The sequence below is a fragment of the Triticum dicoccoides genome, chromosome 1A (assembly GCF_002162155.2).
Source record: "Triticum dicoccoides isolate Atlit2015 ecotype Zavitan chromosome 1A, WEW_v2.0, whole genome shotgun sequence".
Lineage (NCBI taxonomy): Eukaryota > Viridiplantae > Streptophyta > Magnoliopsida > Poales > Poaceae > Triticum > Triticum dicoccoides.
This window is the reverse complement of record NC_041380.1, coordinates 428,309,436-428,316,477: the sequence shown is the minus strand read 5'-3', so window position 1 is coordinate 428,316,477 and position 7,042 is coordinate 428,309,436.

Here is a 7,042-nt window from a genome sequence, read left to right as displayed (position 1 = left end):
CCCCATCCCTCTCCCCTCTCCAGGGAGATGCCCAGAGCTCTCTCTCCCTCTCCCCTCTCTCCTCTGGACACCTCCCTCTCCCTAGCGCCCGTCCCCAAGAGAACCGAGAGCCCCGCCTCGCCGCCGTTCACTGCCAGTGCGCTCCCCATCGTCCACTCGCCCAACTACCGTGTCCCTCGACTCCGCCGAGCTCCTCTGAGTCGCCTCATCAGCGGACACGAACAGGGAAGCGCTGGAATGCCGGGTTCGCCATCATCTCCCACCTTCAGCCGCCGGATGCCGCCGCCCGATTCGTCGTGTGTAGTTCGTCCCTGAGCCTGACAAGACCTCCATACGACTCCCTGTGAGCCCCTCTCTCTTTCCCCTCATACCCCGTGGTGGATTTGGCCCGATAGCTCGATTCCCGCCATCGCCGAGAGCTTCCACCGTCGTGTCTCATCGCCGCCGTGGCCTGAGCTCGATCTGCTCACGTCCGAGCACACAGTAGTGCTCCAGGAGCTCCCTTGGTGCTCCTGCGCCGCTCAACCTGCTCGCTAGAAAGCTGCAGCCCCGCGCCCCGGCCAAGCCCGAGCATCTCCGCTGCAAAGCTCATCACCGGCGCCGCTACAGCCCGCATCAGCTCCAGCCACCACCACCATCGTACGCGCCCTGCTGCGGATGTTGCAACACACCCGGCCGCGCAACCTCCCATCGCCGGAGTTGGCTGGACGAGCGACCTCGCCGTGCCCTGTTTACGCTGGCGGCTAAGCGCTGATTAGAGCTGAATTGGAGCATTAGGTTAGGTGCTAATCACTCGGTTAATTAACCCCTAGTGTATGACATGTGGGACCACTGCTGTTTAAAACACGGTTAAGTTAAATAACCCCCTGTTAACTCTCTATCTCATTGACACATGGGCCCCTCCCCAGTTTAATTTTAGGTTAGGCAAAATATTAGTGCTAATTACCCTATTAAGCAGTTGAGACACTAACCTATGGGGCCAACCCCCTTACTAATTAGTTTAGCTTAATTTTAATTTAGATTAGCCATTGAGTCGCTGACCACTTGGACCCACTGGTCAGGTTTGACCTGGTCAGCCTCAATTGACTCACTGATGTCATGCTTGCACAATGCTGATGCAGTTAATAATTTTCTGGATTAAAAATAATCGAGGAAATTTCAGAAAATATCGAAAACTTTGAAAAATCATAGAAATTAAACCGCAACTCCAAATGAAAAGTTTTATATATGAAAAATTATCAGGAAAATCCAATCTATCCATTTATGCCGCTTTCATGCATGATCAACCAACTTGTACCCACTGTATAAGTGAAAACATGATAATGGCATTTTAAATGCTAAATATGGAGTTTGCATATGAACCCTTGGTCCATATGGACTTCATTTAAATTGTTGCTAGAAGCATTAGTGCAAATCATAACATTATTGCCATGTCATGATCATGCATCATATTGTGCATTGCATTGATTGTGTTTCTTTCTCTGTTGCTGGTATTTGTACCCTCTCGATAGACGTGGTTCCGATGATGAGTTCGATGACACCGATGAAGAACTGTACTATCTTCAGAAGTGCCAGGCAAGCAAAACCCCCTTGTTCATTCCGGTACAATCCCACTCTCTCGCTCCTGCTCTCTTTTACTGCATTACGACAACAACGATTCAACTGTTACATGCTGCGGTAGTTGAACCCCTTTCCTCTGCATGACCTATCATTGCCACAGTAAATAGATGAAACCCACTAGCATTTGTAGGAATTGTTTGAGCCCTGATGTGCCTACTCATTCATGCTTGTTGTCATGCCTGCTATTGCTTAGAGTTGAGTCAGGTCTGATTCATCAGGAATGAATTGGAACGTGGTGAACATGTCCTACCGTTGAGATCTAAGTGTGTGAACACGATTTGGTAAAGGTAGCGGTGAGAGGCCATGTAGGAGTACATGGTGGGTTGTCTCATTGCAACCGTCCTCAGGAACTGAGTTCTGTGTTTGTGATCCATGAACAGTTACTACCACACATTGGGTTCCGGTAACTCGGCCCCTCTCGGCTTATTAATCAACTCGATCTCTGTCTAGGAGTTGCAACTAGTTTCTAGTGTTTGTAGGTAGTGTTAGTAGTCTACCAAGTGGCACCTGGTACAGGTGGGCTTGGGACAGACTAGGCACAGTGGCACGGTGTACCAAGTGGCACCCAGATGGTGGGCTTGGGAACGCTGCACACATCGTTTGGGGCCGTGAGCGACACCCCGGCCGGATCTCCTTGCGGATGGAGCCCGAATAGGCGATAAACCTGGACGAGAGACTTGTGTGGTTAGTCAGGTCGTGGCCGACTCCCTCACCAGGCTTCCCCTTGAAGGTTGCCGAGATACACGACGTGTACATGGTGGTAAGTGGCGAGAGCGTGTGTGAAGAAGTACACCCCTGCAGGGTTATCATTATCTATTCGAATAGCCGGATTCCTCGGATATGGAAAATTGGACCCCTTGCATAGTTCATAGACAAGTGAAAGTGGATACTCTAAAACTCGCAAGATAAGCGTGAGTGCTATGGATGGCGTTCTCGCATGGAGATGGGAGCGGATCCATAGTGGTGTATTGGTATGGTGAATTTGTGGACTCGTGTGCGCCACCTCAAAAGAGTTACTTGCAGTCGTAGTTCAGGTTAGCCACTGAGTCGAAGCTGGCTTGCTGCAATTAAACTCCACCACCCCCTTTGTTGATACCAATGCATATGTAGTTAGTTCTGATGTAAGTCTTGCTGGGTACATTTGTACTCACGTTTGACTATTTTATGTTTTGCAGAGAGACGTCAGTCTCGCTATTAGTTCCGTGTGGACTTCGACATTTAGCTTGATACCTCAGCTACGATCTTGTGCCCTCGGCAGTGTCTTGTAGATAGTCAGGCTTCTCAACTTTTTTTCATTTGTAGATGTCTGTACCCAGACATGTTAAGCTTCCGCATGTGCTTTGATTTGTATGCTTTGATTGTTGGGTCATGAGACCCATGTTTGTAATATCTCGCTCATCGGAGCCTTTTGAACAAATATTTTGAGTCGTACAGTTTTGTTGTGATGCCATGTTGTATTTACACATATCGAGCATATTATGTGTATGACTGAAATGCTTGGTATGTGTGGGATCCGACAACCTAGTTGTTTATCCTTGGTAGCCTCTCTTATGGGGAAATGTAGTCTTGTGCTTCCATGAGCCATAGTAGTCCGCTACAGCCCGGTTTACCGGAGTCCTGCTAGCCCCGCACTACTGCTCCGGAACACTTGATTGGCCGGCATGTGTTTCACTTTGTTCCTATGTCTGTCCCTTCGGGGAAATGTCATGCGGTGACATCCGGAGTACTGCCTAGCCTGCTACAGCCCGGGTTCCCGGAGTCCTGTTAGCCCAGCGCTACAGCCCGGATTCGCACGCTCTGACCGACATGCTCGATGTTGATTCATGTATGCATGTCCCCGTAAGTTAGTGCCACTTTGGGTTCACAACTAGTCATGTCGGCCCAGGTTCTCTGTCATATGGATGCTAGCGACACTATCATATACGTGAGCCAAAAGGCGCAAACGGTCTCGGACCATGGTAAGGCGACACCCGTGGGAATACCATGCGTGAGGCCGCAAAGTGATATGAGGTGTTACCGGCTAGATTGATGTGACTTGGAATTGGGGTCCTGACAGCTTTGGTATCAGAGCCTGACTGCCTGTAGGATTACCAAGCCAAACTGGTTGAAGTTGAGTCTAGAAATGCTTTAGTTATGTAGGGGAATTGATTGTGGGAGGGAACGTAAGGCTCTTTTTACTCCTTATCCTCATGACCTTCTGATCTGAGTCATCCTCTTCCTTTCTACGGGGATTAAGAACTAGGCCTTCTCATCAATCTATTAGGATGACGAGTTACTAATCCATAGACTTATAGGATTGGTGGTTTCAGGCCTCAGTTCAGTTCCTACTACTTCTGTGTATTGTCAGTGGGTCTCGGACCTTGATATTGTGATGTTGAGTGGTTATACCAGCATTTTGCTGGATGTCTCAAATCTTTTTGAGCATTTATAGCCGTTATGCTATCCGATTCATCCCATGTTTCTAAATAGTCTGATGCATTTGCAAATTCCTTCTTTTCGTTCCTGATGTCCCTTTGGGCCAGTTCAACCACACTAATTGGTGAGTTGAGGTACTTTATTGCCTCGACATATATGTTGGAGCCATTATTATGACCCTAGGCATCTTAGAGAACCACCCATAATCTAGCCATGCTTTATATTCCCAGTGTGATGATTCTGGCCACCATTCTCGAGAGCATCCTGTGATGCTACTTAGTAGTAGCTAGTCTACTCCTGGGTTTCTGAACCCGAGATTCACCCTACTTACTTCATGTTGATAGTGTTGCTAGTTCCTTTAGGATATTAGTAACCTTTGCGATAGTCCTCGAGGTCCGTGGTAAATCCTCCTTCCAATACCATGAACTACTTATGGCAGAAGTTCCTTGTTGAACCAAAACATCACAATAAGAGTGCTCTTGATCAGTTCTCCATTCTGCATTGTGAATCTGCCAGTCCTACCTTTCTGCATGGATTATCTGGAAGAAATATGTTGAACTTGTTTGACATACTAAATCTATGCATCCACAACTCAGAAAGTGATATGTTCCTTTGAGTTGTCCCCTCTTTAGTTGTCTTCTGACCTTCGTCTGTCAATTGTTGGTCAAGAGTAGTTGTCCATCCGTGTTATCGATGCCTTCTACTCTTGTGGTCTGTCAAGCCATTCTATTCTAAAATGACTAGGAGAAACAAACTCCAGTACCTCATCCATATCTGGGATTGGGTCAAAGTAGTTGTATTCCACAGATCAAAATGTCAATCCTGTTTTTGTTCTGTTCTACCTTGGAGTATTACCATCTTTATATTAAGAATGTCATGGGAATTGCACACCATCTCATGAATTCTTGGTACAGTAATACTTCTCGCCATCATTATTCATTCCTTGGTCTTTGTGTTGTTGTGACCAGAATGCCGAAAAGTGAACTGTGATGTGTGAAATCAATATTCCTAGCAACTCCGTTACTTGGTAGTTAATGGACAATACTCTCATTCTTAGCGTGCTGGTTATTCAGTCATCATCCTAAGAATGATCATGCTACCTAGTCCTTAATTATGGTGCACTCTTCGATCAATGAGTAAGGATTGTGTCAATCCCTCACCCTTTTGATCATATCATCTTGCCTCGAAAGCAATATTGCTCCCGAGCTTAATAACATTTCGGTGGTTCATGATTTTTCGGATATCTTCACGGAAGTATCACCAGGTCGTCCGCTGGCCGATATGTTGAGTTCGTGATCAAGTTGGTTTTCCAATAAACCACCCATTCTCCAAGATTCTGTGTTAGATACCCGTGAACTAGTTCAATAAGCTAAACAATAACTTGGAGAGTTGGAAGATGAAAGCTTGTCCCACTTAGTTCATATTCAAAGGGATATCCTTGTGTTCGTGTGTGTGTTGATGAGAGATGATATCTTCATCGATTGTTCCTCGTGATCGGTTGTTGAATCTACCGTCTTGTCCAAACCTTGATTTGAGTGTGGGCTATCGTCAAATCAAGTTAGAACCAACGATATTCATAATGTTTTCTTACTCGTGGTTGACTCCTCGAGCATACACCATTACATCTTTTGGTCTGACCAATACTATCACATTGTTCACATAATGGTGGAAGTCCAGTGCTATGGAAATTCCGATGAGTCGCTGTTGAGCCCATCAGCAGCATTTTGTCTCCTCCATGATTTGTGTTGAACATCCAGCTAGTGTTGGAAACTTGTGTAAGCATTTTCTTCATGCCCCGTTCATGAAGTATATGTTTGGATGAAAGAAGTGACCTCCTTTGATTCACGTGCATTTGATGTAAATTGCCGCCGTGAATTCGAGAAAGTTTGTTTTGTTTCCTTTGGAATAATCCCAAATCAGTCATGCATACGTGCTAAGTATTCTATGGTTTGGTAGATTAATTACCTTCACTCCATATGTATTCTCTAGCACACCAAGCCACTGATTGACTTGCTCAAGGAAAAGGAGTTGTTGTGCTAATCCTAAGTCATGCACAAGACTTTGTTACCAAGCTGATGGTTCCCAACCAGAACTCGGTAGTGCTTGTTGTAAGACTACTATGTGGTCATGCTTGTCTTGGACAGCGTGTTCACAGGTATGTAGCAGAACCAGCTCATGTTTTGGAGCTTGCTATCGCAGTTCATCTCCCAAGAATCTTGCAACATCATCTCGTCAATTTGTGTTGCAACTCTTCTTTTCAGACATGTTGAGTCTGAAGTATCCTATTTCTAACCAGATCTGAATCTCAGGCAGATATGATGGCTAGAACATTTCCAAGATCTATGATGTAGGTTCTGACAAGGTTGATGTTCTGGCCAAAACACCTAGCCGGAAGATCTATTATTGTAGTATCTTGAACGAGCAATTCGACCATCTTCTCCATGAGGATGTGGTATGACTTATTCCACAAGTTGTTCCTTATGGATTTTTGTGCTCCCGAAGTCTGGCCTTTACTTGATGGCCATGTTGATGCTTTTAAGCATTGACCGTGGTACCTAGTACATCAAGGAGAACATTAGAAGCGGAGTGCTAAATGTCTCTGGGTCGATCATCCAGATTTGCTTCTTTGGCATTGCTAAGGAAAAATCTGAGAAAGTGATGTCCTCCTTTGCATCTGCATCCTCCATCACCGTTTATCATGGTAGTACGATGTGTTGCCAGGATCCTTGGCACGGATGTTGGTAAAACCTTGATGAATACGGAAATTCTCAAGTTCTTGAGAGCATGCTTGGTCATTGGGTTATATCCTCGGTATCAATTGGAATGTGCCTTCCGTTGCCGAGTTGTCCTATAGCTCTAGTTTCCTCTCCAAACTGAGTATGCCATTCTTTCGAATTCATTCAAATGATCAATTGTGATTTTCCTTAGGCTGGTATAGAGAGTTTTAATGATCTCTGTATCATAAGTAATTCTTTTTACCGCTTAAGGAAATAATTCCACGAGTCAC